The 20,725-nt window shown below is 41.4% G+C and overlaps 1 long non-coding RNA gene across 1 annotated transcript; it reads left to right on the top strand.

The window, feature by feature from the left end:
* Nucleotides 1–290: 290 nt before the first annotated feature.
* Nucleotides 291–16,344, top strand: LOC126418557 (uncharacterized). Its single transcript, XR_007575864.1, has 13 exons — nt 291–1,685; nt 1,912–1,994; nt 2,128–2,199; nt 12,221–12,301; nt 12,429–12,492; nt 12,703–12,776; nt 12,895–12,963; nt 13,117–13,226; nt 13,454–13,687; nt 13,837–14,284; nt 14,434–14,696; nt 14,847–15,108; nt 15,313–16,344. It is a non-coding gene; the product is annotated as an uncharacterized LOC126418557 (long non-coding RNA).
* Nucleotides 16,345–20,725: the final 4,381 nt, after the last annotated feature.

Consider the following 20,725-nt stretch of genomic DNA (forward strand, 5'->3'; position numbering starts at 1 on the left):
TACAAAACAGAGCACGTAAGTTAGCACTCCACCTTCCTTGGGACTGCCTAACAGAGGAAGTGACAATCAACAGAGCACAACGCGAAATGTTATCAAAATATGGAGAAGACTGTATCTGTATTGATGGAACCCATGGGCTTAACGTGTATGATTTCGAAGTGTGAGCTGTCTTAGTACTGGATGATCTCAGGCAAGGATTCCCATGTGCTTTTCTAATTTCGAACAGGAAGGACGCCGATGTTTTAAGTATATTTTTACAGTATGTAAAATCACAGGTTGTACCAGTTTGCCCCAATGTATTCATGTCTGATTTGGCAGAGTCATACAGTATTGCATGGAACAGGACAATGGGTGCTCCTAAGATGAGACTCTATTGTACCTGGCATATGGACAGAGCATGGAAAACTAATATCAAGCGGAAAATTGCAGATCTGGATAAAAGAAATGAGGTGTATCAGCTTATTAAATCAGTGTCAATGCTGAGAAAGGTAAGTAGGTTTCAGGAATCACTGCAAAAAGCATTGCAGAAGCTCAGTAGTGACCCTGACACATCAGAATTTGCTTCATACTTCAAGACACACTATGAGGGAAATGTGGAGTGTTGGGCCTACTGTCACAGAACGTATGCTGGTCTCAATACCAACATGCATGTGGAGAGTATGCATAGGACGTTAAAGGAGATACATGGTAATGCAAGACAGATAAAACGACTGGACAAAGGCATATCTACACTAATGTCCCTAGTTCCAGCCAAGATGTTTGACTGGCTTATAGCGAATGTAAAAGGGAAGGTTACAAGCAAAGTTCAAGACATTCGTAATAAGCACAAAACTAGTTTGTTAATGGACCTCATGACTGAGGTAGATGGTGGTTGGGAAGTGCTATCCACATCATCTTCAGAGGTGTACATTGTGAAAGATAACAGAGTCAACTATGAGTGCAAATTAAAATGTAGTGATTGCAATGTATGCATACATAGGTATCACTGTACATGTATGGATTACAGTATTAGATTCAATATGTGTAAGCACATTCACACTGTTTGCCGAGATGACAGTGTCGGTGAAAATTCCCTGCAAAGTCCAGAGGTACTGGGTACTGGTGTTGATGTTGAAGCCACCAGTGAGAGAACAGCAATATTAGCCGAAGTAAGCACAAAATCTGTTTCAAAAACACCAAAATCATTGTGAGAAGGGAAACAGAAGCTTATTTCAGTGTTTTCCAATATTGTCAGTGGAATGACGGAGACTGAACTGCAGTTGGCCAAAGAACTGTGTTATCCTTAAATTGAAATGTAGGAGCTGTTCGAGCCCGAAACGGTTACGTCAGACAAACAGATAAGGGCCACAAAAGAATGCTAATGCCACAGAGGAGGCTGTTTTCTACCAAGAAGAAAACAGCACGTAATATTTCTCTGGCTGTTCCAAATGCTGAAGAAAGGTGTGAAATAGTAAAATCACTTCTGAATGAGGGTATGTATCAATTTTCAACTTATTGAGTAGATACGTTTATGTGTTGAACCTTGGCAGAGTAAAATATAATTCACACAAAGTTGACAGGTACTGAACACAAATTCGTATATTAACCATGAATTACTTGAAATTTATGTGCAGAGCTCGACACGAATCATGATGTTCCTGCGGAGCACAGTCGTGCCGTGCCAGATGTACAGCACAGCAAAAGAGGTAAAACTTGGTGGGATACATCATTCCAAATATGTGTGGTACTACTATAATGTCCTCACATCAAATAAACATGTCACATTAAGTAAAATTTAGAATTTTGCTGTTCAGTAGCAATGCAGTGTGTTTGGAATCTGATGTAATAGTTACTTGCAGTACAGTATATGTATATACTATCTTTCAGTACCTATCAATTTTGCCTCAGTTGTGATACGAAATTTATTTACAGGGCTTGACACCAAAAATCACTTGCATGTTGTAGAACAACCACACACATGTTATGGCAGTCAGGTGTTCATCATGGTGTATCAGGTGTGTGTTAAGTAAACCTAATGGAGATAACATTATCTGAGTATGATGATAATCTGAATTCATATTAATGTATATTGATATCTTTAAATTCTATTTTACTGTGTGTGCATTATAATATAAAATTAATTTACAGGGCTGGACATTAACCATATTGTTGCTGTGCAGCATGGTTATGCCATACCAATTGTGCAGCACAGCACAACAGGTAACACTTAATCGGACCCATTATTCCGAATCTATCTCATACTGCTCTAATGTCCTCATACCAGCTAAAGATGTCAGATTAAGTAATATTCACAATGTTGCTGTTCAGTAGCAAAATCCCTCAGGGGGCTCAGCATTAATTTGCTGGGTACGGGCTTGGCAAACCCGGGGTCCTCGAGCTGTGGACTGGTGTGCGCCGCCAGTCTGCTGATACCGTAAGCTCTGGGCTTGCTTCAGCGACCACCGTGTGGCGCAACGGTGGAACGTTGTGTGTCGTAGGGACCGGGGATCTTGGCTTGATTGCCTGGATCGCAAGGATGGTACATACCTCTATAAAAAAAAACCTTCAATCTTAAGGTGTGCTGCGCGCCGATAAGATGCATGGCTGTTGAGGTGGAACAGTCGCTAGCGGGCAACCTCTGGGGAACCTGTCGCACCTCAGTTGTACAAGGCTTATCCAGGCATGCGGGGCTCTGTCTGGATGGACATAAGTTTCCCTAGCTGCTCGTGGGACGACCAGGGATAAGTTTCCCTAGCTGCTCGTGGGACGACCAGGGATACCACGAATTCTTCCTCATTTCCTCCTCCTAATTTTTCGCTTGCCAGTGGGATGGGTGGACCGCTGGTAGGCACTACCACCCAATCAAACAAGAGAGCTAGGTTAGCCAGTCCTCCTGACTCAGGCGTCAGCAAACGTACCGCAGTTCAGAGTAACAGAGCACATACTGACAACCAGAATTGTGTTTGTAATAATAAAAGGAAAGAGGGTTCCTTTGAAAAGGTTTCGCCATTCTATATCCAAAAGGATGTAGAAGGAATAGCTGGAACTTTAAAATCAGTGAAGCGTTTACGGAATGGGACACTGCTGGTTGAAACATCAACTTCTCAGCAAGCAGTTAACCTTCAAACAGCTAAAAGCTTGGGGGAATACACGATCGATACAGAGCTTCACAGCACCCTGAACTCCAGTAAGGGTGTTGTTACCTGTAGGGATCTCATTGACATTCCTGTAGAAGAATTAAAGAGTGAGTGGGCTCAGGAGGAAATTGTTGACGTTCAGAACATCATGAAAAGGGTGAATGGGAACGTGGTGAAATCTGACTCCTTCATTCTTACTTTCACAGGGTGTATACGACCCGGGAGATCCGGGAAAAACTCGGGAATTTTTTCATCCGGGAATAAACCGGGAATTTTCTAGAATTCCGGGAATTTTTCATTGTTTTTAAGTTGAAATTTTTATAACTTTGACTGGTAAGAACGAAAACTCTAACAAAGAATATTACTGTATCTCGCTACTGCAGAATAATACTGCAGCCATAAAACACGAACGAGAGAAAAAAGAACGAAAGTAAAACTTAAGTTGCAAAGGAAATGCACCATATACAAGAACAAAACACAGTGCTCATACAAGCGTCTGCCAACAGCAAAATGTGTCTAAGGCTTTAGGAAGACTATGCAATGTTTCATAACAAAAGATTGCCTCCGATGAGCGCGACGTCACAACTGCTTACATTAGATTCGTCTGAGCCGTTGCGAGCCAGCTTATGCGCATATGCAGTTGAGTCGCATATGAGTAGTACCTTCTCCCTCTTCTGGCTACAGAAGTGTGGCAGTTAGCTGTATAAGCAATAGCAGCAAGCAGCCATATGATATCCGAAACAATTTTACTGGTGCGCCTAAGCTGCCAGATTCACGTATGTGCCCAACAGGCGCGGCGTAGGGGGGGGGGGGGGGGGGGGCAAATCGGGGTATCTGCCCCGGGCGGCAGTTTCGGGCGCGGGGGGTGGGTGTCAAATTCATATTATTGAATAAAAAGACCTTGTTTCACAAAGCGCCTAGCATCGAGCGCACGTTGGTCTATCGATTACTCATATGATTTTGAACGCATCTCTGTTGGTTTTTGAACATTTTTTATCAAATTCTATATTGATTTCTGAATGCGTGCATAGTGAACGTGATGTCTCTGCCAGGGGAATCCCCGTCGCATCTAGAAATAAACTTTCCCTCAAACAAAAGGAGACGGGTCTACGTGCAATACACGCTGTCGACGTCTTTGACATTGCAATGCATTTTCGATCACACGTAAGGGTGAATGACAATCGCTGTTTATGTAGTTGACTGGGTTTGCAAATGATCGGCGTTGTTATAATTACTAGCGAATTCCATAGATTCAGACTACCAGAGTGAAAGTAAACGACCAACAGGAATAACAGGCAACAAAGATTACGTATTCTCTTCTCAGTGATCCAACAAAATGAAATTTTGACAGAAAATTTTTGGACAGACCGCTACACTACAAAGGGCCAGTTATACAGTCTCCGGCTAGCAGCCGCTAAAGTTCTATTCTGGAAGTGGCGCGAAAAACGCGTTATACAAACATGTAATAACACCTAACCGGAGAATAAATGCGGGATAACTAAACCGGTGATTGTTCGGAAATATCGTAGATCCGGACCTGAGCAGCCTGAGTTGTTGTGGGGAGGTGGTAGTCTCCACGTGACCCATGTTTAAGTGATTTTGTTGTTTCCTCTTCGTTTATTGCTCTCACGTCAAATGAAAACAAAACTGATTTTTGTGGCCGGCAGCTATCAAGTGAATTAAAATTCATTCACATAATTACGGAAGGCTAAGGTATGTTATTAGTTTCAGATTTTGTATCTACCTTTCTGACAGTCAAGCGTTAATCGCCTTGCAGAACAATGAGGTTTTTTTGTCTGTTTTTTAAAGGAATTTGACTTTTATTAATCTTTTATGCTGAGGCGGTCAATTTATTTGGAACGAAGTGTTTAATTCTACACTATTGGCTAGTTTCAACTGTTCGCTGCATTTCAAGTTCACGTGTTCATCTTCTAGCACGTATGGCATTATGCCATAATAAAGAACCAAACATGAGATAATACGGTATTGGCATTCCAAGAAAATTTACATCTAAATCTGGACATACGAATGTGCACTAAGCCAAATTACCTTTTAATATGGTTCACAAAATTCCCATACTCTTGGAGTATCCGCTTATGTGTTGTCTCTTTTGTGACATAATGTAAGATCTTTTAATGTTTTACACGTACGAACGTATGGACTTCCTGCGTCATCGTAGCTGCACAAGCGCGGTGACGACTGTCATCTGGCACAACTGCTGAAACGAATCTATTTCTAACAGGTCGCGGGAAAATTTTTCGAATGATTGTTTGAAAAGCGTTATTTTCAAGTAAAGTAAATTTCCTTTTACACAAGATGAACTCTGTGCGCGAATGTCCGATGAATTTCTTAAATCACAGAGCGTTTGACTCTCATTCAAAAATCAGATCTTTCAGGATGACCATTTAGAATATTTTCGAGCCCAGAAGATCAGACATTTATGTCGTTGTTAAAAATTTTACTGGCACATTTATGTGATGTATCTTAAAGTGTAACACGCGTGGAAGCTTAGCTTCTCTTGCAGCTTATTAATCTAACATTATACGTGAAAGCTTTTCTTTTCTTGTAGCAACGCAATGTATATTAATTTAAACCATTACCTTTTCCTATTAGTGTGTTCGCTCTGATTAACAGTGATGTCGCTATTGGCTGACTACATCACGTGTCCTATGCTCCAAATATCGGCTGGCGAGATGGCTTGACATGAGCTACGACTGGCTTAGAAAAGCGCATCGCAGTCTCGATTTCAGTCCTTCGGAAAGTAACATGCGGTGTTTGGTGGAATTCGTAATACGAAAATGTGCAGTGAACATGTTGCAGCACGTCAGACATCTTTCCAAAACGTGTTTTTTTCCCCTGAGCTTCCTTTTCTAAAGTACCGGGAAATTCTACGCCGGTGTATAAAATCACAACCATTGAAAGGATTAATAAGTTTCACAGTTCTGAGGAAAGGTATACTGTTACTTAACACGGAAAAAGTGTATTTTCATCCGGGAGAAAGTGCATTTTTAACCGGGAAATCCGGGAAAAATCCGGGAATTGTTTTTCCTCGTCCACGTGTACACCCTGTTTCAATACCCCCAAACTCCCAGAACACGTCAAGGCAGGATTTCTTCGACTAAACGTACGGTCGTATGTCCCAAACCCAATGCGCTGTTTTAAGTACCAGCGTTTTGGGCATACAACTCTAGGGTGTAAAGGAGAAGCGATGTGTGGCAACTGTAGTAAGACTGCCCATGACGGAATCGACTGTTCATCTCCTGTCAGATGTATAAACTGTTCTGAAAGCCACCCTGTTTGGAGTAGGGACTGTAGAATCTTCCTAGAGGAACGTAAAATACAAGAAATAAAAACAACTGAGCGTATCCCCTACCGTGAAGCCAAAAAGATCTTTAAGGCCATGCAGCCCCCCACATTCATTACGTCTTTTGCCTCCATTGTTCAGAAGCCGCCTCCAAAAGTCAATGCATCTACACAGACGGAGGTTGTTAGTGTTGGCACAAACACCTGCGCATGTCAGTGCACGTGCAAGGCAGCAAGTGTATCAGAGCCTGTAGCCCCTCCTCGAACAGCAGAGGAAGGTACAGTAGCTAACATTGAAGAGCCCCAGGCATCTCCGATGGCTGAGGCTGTTCCAAAGCCCGGCATGGTTACAAACACCCCAGCTCCAGTTCCAGCAAACCCCCTAAACAAAGGAAAGCACACGTCAAGCAGCACCAACAGATTAAATCGCCTGGTAAACCCTCGGATCATGTTAATGTGGTCCCACCAGACGCTTCATCAGACTCTTCCCAAAGCTGATGGAGTCTGAGAATATGGGGCAGTCATCTCGCCCCAAGACTGAACCTCCACCAGCTGCAGTCTCCCCACGTCGGCGGAAAGAGACGCAGAAAATACAACCACCGTGATGGCTCCCATATTACAATGAAACGTGCAAGGGTTCAGGACACATGTGGAGGAACTACGTCTATTGATTCAGGATAGACCTATGTGTGTACGTCTGCAAGAGACAAATTTCAGTGAAACATACACCCCTGAGCTACGTGGTTATGTCCTCCAAAAAAAGGACGACCTGAGTGGACAGAGAGCTCGAGGAGGAGTAGGTGTCTTCGTCAACACCGACTACCACTCCTCGCCTCTCTCCTTCTCGACGAATTTACAGGCAGTTGCAATATTAGTACATGTGCGTCATATGCTAACAGTATGTTCGCTTTACCTGCCCCCACATGATGTGCTCAACAAAGAGGCTCTGTGATCTTCGTACACAGCTCCCCCTCCCCTTCATCCTCTGTGGTGATTTTAATGCACACAATATGCTTTGGGGCTCTGTGAGTAGTTGTCCCAGGGGTAGAGCAATCGAGAGGCTTCTTCTGTCTTCCAGTGCCTATTTGCTAAGTACACGTCAAAGCAGGCATTTTTGCATTGCAATTGGGTCGTTCTCTGCCACTGATCTATCGCTTTGCTCTCCAGCTATCGCCCACACTGCTGAATGGGAAGTGGTTGATGACTTACACGGCAGTGATCACTTCCCCGTCTGGATTCACCTGCCACATGCAGTGGAACTGGAAAAGAAACCGCCTTCATGGGTGCTCGGTAGAGCCAACTGGCCACTGTATAGTCAGCTAGCCCCGTTTGAACATCGAGTCAGTGTCCAGGAATGGGTGGATCATATTACTGAAGTGATCCACCGTGCCAGTGAAGTGTCCATCCCACAGTCCACGGGACAACCGAAGTGGCAGCCTGTCCCTTGGTGGAGCGACGAATGCCGCTCTGCAATCAGGGCTAGGTGGGCAGCTGTGCATAGGTTCAAATGCCGGCCAACTGTAGAGAACCTTGCAGCCTTTCAGGTGGCGAGGGCAAAGTGTCGTCGGATTATACGAGAGAGCAAGAAGAAGTCGTGGCAGCAGTTCCTGAACACAATTAATCGTTCTACATGAAGTTACATTGTCTGGGAGACCATCAGGAGGATTTCTGGGAGAGGTGGGAGGTGCCCTGTGGCTGCTATAATGTGGAATGGTACTCTCCAAACGACCCCAAAAGATATTGCCCACTCTATGGCGGCTCATTTTGCAGCTATTACTGCAACCGCCAGTCAGAATCCAGCTTTCCAGCCCCACAGAGTGGCTGCTGAGAGGAGCAGTTTTGACTTCTGATCACCCAGTACAGAAGAGTACAACTGCGACATTTTCCATGTGGGAACTGGATTCTGCATTGTGTGGGGCTCATGATACATCGCCTGGTCAGGATAGAATCCACTATAGCATGCTGCGGCACCTCGCAGGGAAAAATAAAGAATTCCTCCTCCGACTTTTTAATCTTGTTTGGATGTCTGGTCACCTCCCCGACTCGTGGCGTGAAGCAATTTTAATTCCTCTTTTAAAACCTGGGAAAGACCGCACGTGCCCGGGTAGTTACTGTAGTGTTGCCCTGACCAGCTGCGTGGGAAAGGCCTTGGAGCGGATGGTCAACTGCCGCCTTGTCTGGATGTTAGAATCCAGACAACTCCTTAGTCCAAACTACCTGACAGATTAAAACTGTGTGCCCGACCGAGACTCGAACTCGGGACCTTTGCCTTCCACGGGCAAGTGCTCTACCTAACTGAGCTACCGAAGTACGACTCACGCCCGGTACTCACAGCTTTACTTCTGCCAGTAGGTCCCGAGTTCGAGTCTCGGTCAGGCACACAGTTTTAATCTGCCAGGAAGTTTCATATCAGCGCACACTCCGCTGCAGAGTGAAAATCTCATTCTGGAAACTCCTTAGTCGCTTTCAGTGTGGGTTCAGGAGGTATCGCTCCACCTTGTATAGCCGCCTCCAGGAGGGCCAGGTTATCAAATAGGCTTTCCTATGCCAGCATCACCTGTTGGGAATATTTTTTGACATTGAAAAGGCATACGACACTACTTGGAGGCATCTTATCATCAGGCAGCTCCACGAATGGAGTTTTCGTGGATGTCTTCCCAATTTTATTCAGTCCTTCCTGTCGCCACGTTATTTTCGCTACCGAGTCGGAGACGTACTGTCTAGTCGCTTTACCTTGAGGGACACCGTTCTCTTGTTCAGTGTTTTAAGTGTGATGGTCTTTGCTATTGCTATTAATAGTATTACGTCTGTCATGAAAAGTCCTGTGCAGTGTTCCTTGTTTGTGGACGATTTCTCTGTATTTTGCTCTTCTTCAAGCCTTGCAACGACGACTCGTCAGTTGCAACTCACTCTGTGACGTTTCGATGAATGGGCACAGAAGAGATGTTTTAAGTTTTCAACTGATAAGTCAGTCTGTGTTCTTTTTAACCGTTCTCGTTCCATTTTTGACTTGCCTGAGTTGAGGATGAGGGACACCATTCTGAATTTTAAAGACACGGTGAAGTTTCTGGGCCTCACTTTTGATTCTAAGCTTACGTGGCTGCCACACATTAAGGAACTGAAAAAACGGTCTCTTAAGGCGCTGTCTATATTAAAATGTCACACACATGGGGAGCAGACAGTACTTGTCTGCTCTGGTTTTACAGAGTCTTCGTGCGGTCCTGGCTTGATTATGGATGCACGGTGTATGGGTCTGCAAGACCCACTTATTTGAAGCTGTTGAATGTGGTGCACCATGAGGGGATTCGGTTGGCCACTGGGGCATTCAGAACGAGCCCCATACCGAGCCTCTGTGCAGAGGCAGGTGAACTGCCACTTCATCTCCGGCGGCATCTACTAATGGTGTGCCAGGTCTATAAAACATTATCCACACCATACACACCACACTGTTGCTCGGCCTCCACTGGAAAGGCTTTTTCGCAACCGGCAACGAGCAACAAGACCCTATGGGATTCGTGCAAAGGATTGGATTTTAGAGATGGGTGTGGCTGGTTTTAATGTTTCACGTCGAGATTGGAGCGGATATCCACCTTGACTCCTCCAGAGGCCCAGACTGATTTTAGATTTGGCAAATTTTAAGAAAGACAGTACCTCAGATTTTACTTTCAAATCTTTGTTTTTTAACATTTTAGATAGGTATCATGATTTTACAGTAGTCTACACTGATGGATCCCAACAGGGGGATTTTCTTGGCTGCTCAGTAGTGTTCCCGAATGTGTCATCAGGATTCGCCTTCCCCTGGAATACACTGTTTTTTCCGCAGAACTTCACGCGATCCTGAAGCATTGGAGCAGATACGGTGTACTCAGGGCAAACACTTCCTAATTTGCTCTCTGAGCGCATTACAGTCACTGCAGAACCTGTACCCAGCAGAGAAGTTGGAACAGCTGATTTACGACCAACTGTACATCCTCCAACGACAGGGCAAGCAAGTGTCCTTTTGCTGGGTGCCAGGGCATGTGGGCATACGGAGAAATGAACAAGCTGATCGAGCTGCCAAGGACACCTGCAGATTACCGGAGGTGACACAATGTTCTATTCCTTTGCAAGGTGTCGTTTCTGTGCTGCGGCGGAAGTCTATGCAATTGTGGGAGGAGGAATGGCTGGTGGTGAGGGAAAATAAACTGCAGTTGGTGAAACCCACCATCCAGCCGTGGTGTTCCTCCTGCCGGTCACCTAGGCGGGACAAAGTGACTCTTACAGATCTTCGCATAGGGCACTGTCCTCTTACGCATGCCTTCTTACTACGGCGAGAGGGACCCCCGCTGTGTGATGCCTGTGGCGTACAAATCACTGTACGCCACATTTTAGTTGAGTGTGATTTATATCGTTTTGTCAGGGCGGAAGTTAATATTAGTGGGGATCTGCCCTCGATTTTAGCCGATGACGAGATTAGATTAGATTAGATTAGTTTACGTTCCATAGATCCGTGCTGAGGAGATCCTCGTGGATGTGGAACATGTCAAAAAAAAATTTTTTTTTTTTTAAGCTGAAATAACAATACTAATAGTATATTTGTTTCTATTAAAAAATTCGTCAATGGAGTAGAAGGAGTTGGCCACTAGTAAGTCTTTCAGGCTTCTTTTAAACTGATCTTTATTTGTAACTAAATTTTTTATGTTTACTGGCAAATTATTGAAGATGAGTTTTCCTGAGTAGTGGACCCTTTTTGAACTAAAGTAAGTGCTTTTAAGTCCTTGTGCAGATCATTTTTGTTCCAGGTATTGTATGTATGAACCGAGCTGTTTGTTGGAAAAAGAGATATATTATTTAGGACAAATTTCATTAATGAGTAAATATACTGAGAGGCAGTAGTTAGTATACCCAGTTCTTTGAAGAGTTTTCTACAGGACGTCCGTGAATTTACTCCACAAATAATACGTATTACACGCTTTTGGACTCTGAAAACTTTTGTTTGACTTGAAGAGTTACCCCAAAATATTATACCATATGACATTATGGAATGAAAGTAGGCAAAGTATGCAAGCTTTTTCATTTTTATGTCGCCTATGTCTGCTAACACTCGAATTGCAAATACAGATTTGTTAAGGCGTTTCTGCAGTTCTGTGGTGTGCTCTTCCCAACTGAATTTATTATCAAGTTGTAATCCCAGGAATTTAAGACTGTCAACCTCTTCTATCTGCTCTTCTTCGTATTTTATGCATATGCTGGGTGGAAACCTCTTACAGGTTCTAAATTGCATATAGTGAGTCTTTTCGAAGTTTAATGTCAGTGAGTTGGCTGTTTAATGTCAGTGAGTTGGCGAGTGTCAAGAAAGTTTTAAGGTACTGTGATGTTTCTGGGCTCCAGCCTAAAATTTTAGGTTGGAATTTTGTGTGTGTTGCCGAGTGGCTGACCACTCCTTTTTATTCGTGTAATAGGCCAGTTCCGACCATGTGCTATGTGTTTCATTTTAACCCCTTCCCCTACGTTCTCTTGCAGTTCTCCTCTTTACGTGCTGCTTTCCACTTTGCTACTGTTGACTTGCACACTGCCTATGTAGACTGTCACCTATAGTTTTAGTCTTTATTTTTGCACTTGCTGCATATTAGTGACACTCGTCCGTTATTGTTTCCGTTCGGGCGCTAAAGACTACACCCATAGCACCATATCCATCCATCCATCCATCCAGTAGCAATGTAGTGTTTGGATTTTGATTTAAAAGTTACTTGCAGTGGAGTATATGCCACCTTTTAGACCTATCAATTTTGCCTGCATAATAACACAAAAATTATTTGCAGGGCTTGACACCCACAATCAGGCCCATGTTGAACAACCACACACTATGCCATGGCAGCCAGGTGTTCATCATGGTGCATCAGGTGTGTGTAAAGTAAATCTAATGGAGATAACATTATTTAAGTATAGTGAAATCTGAAGTTATATATGTATATTGATACTTCTATATTCTATTTTACTGTCTGCAATATAATAAAAATTAATTTACAGGGCCGGACATGAACCAGTTTGTTGCTGTGCAGCATGGTTATGCCATACCAAATGTGCACAACAGGTAACACATTAATGGACCCATTATATCTCATACTGCTCTAATGTCCACATATCAACTAAAGATGTCAGATTAGGTAGTATTCACAATGTTGCAGTTCAGTAGCAATTTAGTGTGTTTGGATTCTGATTTAAAAGTTACTTGCAGTGGAGTATATGCCACCTTTTAGACCTATCAATTTTGTGTGTATAATAACACAAAAATTATTTGCAGGGCTTGACACCCACAATCAGGTCCATGTTGTGGAACAACCACACACTATGTAATGGCAGTAGGGTTATCATCAGGTGTGTGTAAAGAAAATTTAAATTATTTGAGGATAATGAAGTTCTGATTTTATATCTGTTATCGATACTTTTGTATTCTGTTTTACTGTCTGCAACATAATATAAAATTAATTTACAGGGGTGGACATGAACCACATTGTTGCTGTGCAGCATGGTTACACCACATCAAATGTGCCACTCAGCACAGGTAACACCTGATGGAACCCATCATATCAAATGTCTGTGGTACTGCTCCAGTGACCTTATATTCTTTAACAGTGACAAATTACATTATAGTTAGAATGTTGCTATCAAGTAGCATTGTAGTGTGGCTCTATTCTGATTTAAAATTTACTTACAGTCCAGATTACATCCACTCAACAGCAGAATGGAAACGATCTCAGTTTGCAATATGAGCAACTTGGTTAAAAAGAAACTCCATCCCTTGAAGCTGAGTGAGCAGCACATCAGGTATGTAACATTGTTTTTTTTAATTAAGTAATCCCATTTATTAAAGTAATAGTGTTTCATCTGATGACTGCCTGTCTAATTTATGAAGATACCATAATGCAAACTTTCTACTTTATTCACATTAGGCCTATACAGTTTCTAAAGTGGTGGTTGTGGGGAAGACAGGGTAGTAGTTGTAATTATATTCTTTCTGAACAGTAGAACTTCAATGCAGTGTTTACTTGCAGTCTGGATTATGCTATGTCAAGGAGCAGTGAGGGAGGTCCCAAACATTTGGATCTTGGCACTGATGTCAAGTCAGGCCCCTTAGGCTGCCTCAAGAGCTGACTATGAGGACTGGTATCCACTCAGCCTTATCTGGCCACCAGAAGGAGAGTGAAAAGAACCTTGGAATTCCATCACTTCAGAGGAGGCAATCCGGATCCATTCAGCTTCATCAAGCTTAGTGAATGGCAAGACAGGTATGTAATGGTATTGCGGTTAATAGGGCACAATATAAGGATGTTTTGATGCTGGTTTTTAGTCCAGTATGTCATTATCCACCATGTAAATTGTTATTATTTGGGAGCAATGTGATATATCTGAATTCTGATTATATGCTTACTTGCAGTCCGGCCTATGCCATTATGCCATCTTGAGGACTAATGAAGTAAGTCCCAAACATTTCGAGCTTGGCACTGATGTCGAGTCAGGCCCCTCAGGTTGCCTCAAGAGTGAAGGACTTCAGAAGGCCAAGACTAGGATCCACTCAGCTTTACCTGGCTGTCAGAAGGAGAGTGGAAAGGAACTTGAGCCGGCCGCTGTGGCTGAGCGGATCTAGGCGCTTCAGTCCGGAACCGCACGACTGCTGCGGTCGCAAGTTCGAATCCTGCCTCGAGCATGGATGTGTGTGATGTCATTTGGTTGGTTAGTTCCAGGGGACTGATGACCTCTGATGTTAAGTCCCATAGTGCTCAGAGCCATTTCAACCATTTTGAAAGGACCTTGGAATTCCATCACTTCAGAGGTGGCAATCCGGATCCATTCAGCATCATCAGGCTTAGTGAATGGCAAGTCAGGTATGTAATGGTATTGCAGTTAATAGGGCACAATATAAGGATGATTTGATACTGGTTTTCAGTCAAGTATATCACTAACCATTATGTAAATTGTTATTACTTGGGAGCAATGTGACATATCTGAATTCTGATTAAATGCTTACTTGCAGTCCGGACTAAGCCATCTTGAGGACTAAAGAGGGAATTTCCAAACATTTGGAGCTTGTCACTGATGTTGAGTCAGGCCCCACAGACTGTATCAAGAGTGGAGGACCATATATCCCCAATATCTGGACTTCAGGTCAGGACTGGGATGCACTCTGCCTTCCCTGGCTGCCAGAAGGAGAGTGGAAATGTCCATGAAATATCAGCACTTCAGAGGTCAGGATTATGATTCACTCAGCCTCATCAGGCCTAGTGAATGGCAAGTCAGGTGTGTAATGGTATTTCAGTTAATCCGGCACAATATAAGTATTTTTTGATACTGGTTTTCAACCCAGTATAACATTAATTCATTATTCACACTTTTGTTATTTGATAGTAATATGGCATGGCTGAATTCTAATTAAATCTTTATTTACAGTCCAGAATGTGATGCATTGAAAGCAGATGGGAAGGACCTGAGATGTCTCTACCATTCGGAGTTCAGGATAGCATTCCACCCTGTCCTCTACAGCTGCGTCAGGATCAGATTTGAAAGGAACTGCAATATCTGATCCCAGAACTAAAGACCACTCCGCATCTTCAGGATGACTCGAGTTTGTGGAGGTCAAGGCATCTATAATAAGTAGAATTAGGGACTGAAATGCTGTTGGCATGGCCGGGTCACCACAGTAATGCTTGAAGTAAGTAACAATAATTCATGTAGTAATACACCAGATAACAGTGCTTTTATCAAATTCCAGTAATTTCCTCTATAAAACACAAAAAATCATGACAAGTAAACATTTGTTAAACTGATACATTCCACATAAAGTGTCATATTCATGACCTGCAAAACAAATATTAATTTAATGTCTAATGTGGTCTAACGTGAATTTTATTTGCAGGTCGAGTCATCAAGAACTGGATTTCTACAGCATCAATTACAGCCAGAGAAATACTACGTTGTCACACACATAGCACTGATAAGAAGCTACAGTAGCTTTAGTGACAACGGGCAGCTCCTGTTGATGGTTTTTGCAAACATGCTGACTGAGATTCTTTCTGTAATTATACTCTTGCCCACACACTTTGCATTTAAAATCACTCATTTGACTTACTACCATTAATTGCTGGTTTCATTCAAATACATGGAGCAAATATTGAAGACATTGGGGCCGGCCAGAGTGGCCGAGCGGTTGTAGGTGCTTTAGTCCGGAACTGTGCGACTGCTATGGCCGCAGGTTCGAATCCTGCTTCAGGCATGGATGTGTGTGTCATCCTTAGAACTACTTAAACCTAACTAACCTAAGTTCTAGGGGACTGATTACCTCAGGTGTTAAGTCCCATAATGCTCAGAGCCATTTGAACCATTTTTGAAGACATGGGTGTAAGTGCTACTCTGAGATGAACAGACGGGAGTTTGTGTCTGTCTTTCTGACAATTTCAATACGAATGATGGTAACATCATCATTGTGCAAGATTTCTTGTAGCATAATTCACACAATGTATGTGTCCTCTGAAACATTATGATGTAATATAACACAGCTGGAAATGTTATTAATTTTAGTTTTTTTGAAATAGGTGTTTCCCAGATCACTGCAGAAGTTGTGTTCTAATGCATGACGATTGGCATAAACATAAGAATGTCCCAATTGGACACTGGTGATAGATACTCGGGATGTTTTCCATGTCCTTACTACTGCACTTGTGACCTACACAAGCATGTTTTTAAAGGTTTGAAAACAACATCAAAATTGGTGGGGGTAAAGACAAATAGGTACTTTCAACTCTTAAGATTTATGTCTGTCATTTATAGTAATGGAAGATTGTTTGTTCACTGTCATCATGGTAGAAGCAGTATTTCTCCTTAAGTGCCCAATGTAATTATGTTTTTTTGTATGTCTACTTGTAATCTGTTGCTGTAATACTTTATTATTCATGACACTTCATTTTGTACTAATGTATCTGAAATTAAATGATTGGTTGTATATTGTCAGAGTACTCAGTAAACTTTTATTTTTGCACAAGGTACAATGTATGTATCATGTTGTAATTTCATTGTACTGTTGGTACTTTATGTATGGAATTATTTCATAATGTTCTAAATTGTACAACTTTTAAATGTTAATGTGGTGTACTATCCAAATAAACAATTGAAATTGTGGCATGTAGTGTAACACAGATGGTGTTTTCAAATATAGTTATCTGAATAATCAAATATAGTTTGCTACATCATTTGTATGACCAGTGAGAGAATTTAACCATCTATGATTGAGACTGTAGTTTGCAAAGTGATAGGAATTCATTTGTGACCTTTGCAATTTTTTTAATGATTAACTGTTGACAATACTACACTCTCAAAGATAATGGTATCCTCTTGGAACATTAGATATTGAGTCCCAAGCTAAATGCACCTTGTTCCCCACATTTGGTTTGCTCTGTTGTCTTAGTAATTTATAGAAAGTTAATGATTCAATAAAATTATATCACTGAAGAATTTTCATTTTCATTATTGCATTGCCTGCCCTACATAATTAAATGCTATTCTCTGTGCTGAGGTGTCAAGAAAATAGTCATCCTAAATGTGTTACGTAACATGAATGCACTGAAGGTGTAAACAAATTGAGCCTCTGAAGCATACCTCACATGTGGTTCACAATTTTATCCCCAGCACCTCCTTCAATATCTCTCTACATTTAACAGAAAAACAGCCCCTATCATTTCAATCAATAAAACTCTTCCCGGAAGGTCTTGGAGAGAGCCACTGCTTTGTTTGGAAAGAGGTAGTAGATTATCAAAGTTTGATGTCTAGCTCAATTGGCAAGAGAGCTACTCTACACAAAAACCACTGTGGTATCTGGATTCAGATTCAGGCTGGTTCACAAATTTCATGTTTCATTAATGTTTCAAAAACAGTACACTCCCCTGCACTGTGAAAGATTTCATTTTTGTGGTGTATACATCACAAATGGTTCTAATTGGGACATCACTTCCCATGAAGCTAGGTTATTGTTCATGTCTAATAGTGGAAAAACTGGGATGTGACAAACAAATGAAGGAATTAAGTCACCATTAATCTTATTATCTTGCAGTTCCTTGGAATATATTTCTGACTAGTGTTTTTTTTTTTTTTTTTTTTCTTTTTTTTTCTCCTAATGAAATCCAAGTGCTGCCACCATGCGCCACAGTACTGATGCTTGCTTGAGTTAAGAACTGGTAACACCTAATATCATGACAATACACATGATGTATTGAACAGTTAGTCAGGATATTTTAATAACACGGGACATTGAGCCAGAATGGAGTCTCGTCCCTTTTTTCTCGCCAGGGTATATCGCCCGTACAAGAATCTTTTCCATGTTCTGTGTGTTTACACATAATCCCTGGGGTTCTTGTTATGCATCCAATAGCCAAGATGGTGACAGCATAAAGATGCAATTAATGAAACTTTTACTTCTGTGCAGAACACTTTTAAAATAAAAATATTAGGTCTCACACTATAGATAATTGATAATATTTGAAGTCTCGTGGTGATTTACAAAACTTTTCAGAGGATAATAGAATAGCTACATTTTCAGTTGTGATCAGTAACTTCATACCAAGAATGATCTCAAGAAAGAAATGTAAGCTAACTACTGAGAAATTAATTGTCAAGAGTCATGAAATATGCTGGATCTAGTGTTATAATGAGACTGATGAATTCTTTTCATGGGAGGAAATTTGCATTACTGTGATAAATGTCAATTTCACAGCAAATTCAATTATATAATCACTTTAACTATCTCCAGAATTTCTATGTCAACCTAATCTTATTATGATCTGAGGTATGTTGGTAGTTGTCTTTGTAGGATTTTGTTGTGAAATGATGTTTGATGAAATGTAGGATGCATAACACTTACACAAGTACACTGCAGCTAAATATATTATGAACTGATATAAATAACTTTCTGATTTACAGTGTTATGCATTGTTATGTTTTCAGTGTGTGTTGTTTCTGATGTACAACTATATTATTAGTAGTAATATAAATCAGAAATGAAATCAGACATTTTAAGTTTAGAGTGAGGGTTTTCAAAATAGTACTCAATAAAAAAATAATTCTGTATAAAGAAAAGTTACATTAAAGTGACATGTTCCACATCATTACGAAATATCGTATTCATAATCTATGGAACAAGTATTTATGTATGTATGTATAATAGAGATGGTACAATAATACTATTATGCAAAATAAAACAATAACCATACATAAGTATTACATATTAGTTTTCACCCACCCCAATATGTGGTTGGGGGATTTGGATATAAAAACAAGTTCAGAGAAACAAAATTGAAACAACAACATTGAGTCATTAGATAAACTCTTGTCAAAAAGGGGAAAATAATTAAAAATATAACAGAATAATTTTGCTGCTTAGTACATGTGGAACATATATGGCCAACCCCAGCCCCCCTCTGAACACACTAAAATCTCACCATGAAAGAAAACGACAGAGGGTCTCTAAGCCAAACTTAATGAGATAATCAGACACAAACAAGAGTAGTGTCACTGAGTAGTCACCAGACTGATGTGAATTATCCATCATCTTTAGAAAAACAATTCTGTTAATCATTTTAAAATAACAATAAAAATTTAGTAACAAATATTTGCAGAAGTTGACCTGTTGAAGGAACTAAAAAATTCTACTTAATCTCTCTAATTATTTTCCTTAAAGTCAGCAGACGTTTCTTTGCTAATCAAAGTTCGTGAGAATGAATGTGTGAGTAGCTTGGTGGAACATGGAAGTAATGAAATGCTTTCATAATGCTTAAAGACAGCCAACTGGCTGGTTACTGCCCAGTTAGCCATTTTGGGCACTCCCTCTGTCAGGTCTACTTTATCTGGTGTGTGGGTTCAGATGGGGAAGAAGTCACATATACAAAGGTTGACAGTCACTTCCCAATATGCAGTTTCTGTCAAGATGAGCAAGCAGGGTGAGAATAGATCTATGGTAGTAGGTGACCATGTAGCAGTGCTGAAGCAGGTAGCATGCATTGCATAGCATAGAATGATATCTTCAGTCTGTGTGGGATCCTCAGTTTCTCAAACCCTCAGCCACGTGCCACTCCCCTCATACTACACTGTATGCATAAAAATCTTCCAGCAGGAGAATTATCAGTGAAAACTGAGCAATAACCTCTTAGAGGGTCTCACTGTCAAGGATCATGTGGTGGAAGACACTGTGACATTAAATAGGCATGTACCATCACAGCAACTGCCTATGCTGATGTGATTAAGGGTGCTGTAAAGGCTGATATATGTCATTGACAAAAACTAGCCAGCCCGCATTTTGCTCTGTGATTGGTACTGTCTTCTCTTCAGTGGAGCCTATTGTCTACCATCACAGGAGTGTCAATAGGTTCAAAAATGTTCCTTGCAAACAGAGACGCAATGGTCTTTCCAGCACTATGAGCTTCACTTCCTCTATGTGAATTCTGTAACCCATTACATGGGTGCAATTTTATCTACTTTGTGTCTTCTACCCTTCTATTGTGACAGTGGGGCCGCACAGGATTAGCCAAGCAGTCTAAGGCACTGCAGTCATGGACTGTGTGGCTGATCCCGGTGGAGGTTCCAGTGGGCAACTGATCCGTGGGGTAGGAAAAGCAGGACTTACAGATGTGAATGTGGAAGCATCGGTGTTGTGTGGGTTGGGGAGTATTTGGCTTTTGGGTAGCAAGCCTACCACTAGAATTTGACATTGAAACATTCTTCCATAATCTTCCAGTTGCCACATGACCACTACTCTTATTTCCTTATGACAAGATCACCTGAAGGTGGAGGTGTTTTTTTTTTTTTGTTTTTTTTTTAGTGTTGGCTAGTGCATATGTTTCTGTTGATGTTGTAAGCAGTGAGGAGCTGGTAATTATGATGATATATAATCACTCAGCACTTGCTACGAATACTTTTATTCTTGCAACATATACACAATGGATGTAGCATAGAGCGCGAACTAAAGAGAATTTATCTGGCAAACAGGCAGTTCTTGCTGCAGTATAGGGCAGCAATATTATTGTGGGTTAGAGCCAGTGGTTCGACATCCTCATACTGTCTTCACCACTGTAACAGCATAGGCCACAAATGCTGTGATTCGGTGACCTACAATTACTCTCTGAGTCCATTGAATTTGATTCCTTTCATTATTTTTTTCTTATTACAATCTTTCTCTGCTTGGAAAATAGGGTAATCATTTCTCAAATCTGACCAATGGGGTACATGCTGCCTGCTTCATGTGTGCCTCAACATATTTGCTGTAAGATGTCTTACCCTTGCAGGTC

Source organism: Schistocerca serialis, chromosome 9, assembly GCF_023864345.2.
Source record: "Schistocerca serialis cubense isolate TAMUIC-IGC-003099 chromosome 9, iqSchSeri2.2, whole genome shotgun sequence".
In the NCBI taxonomy this organism is placed as follows: domain Eukaryota; kingdom Metazoa; phylum Arthropoda; class Insecta; order Orthoptera; family Acrididae; genus Schistocerca; species Schistocerca serialis.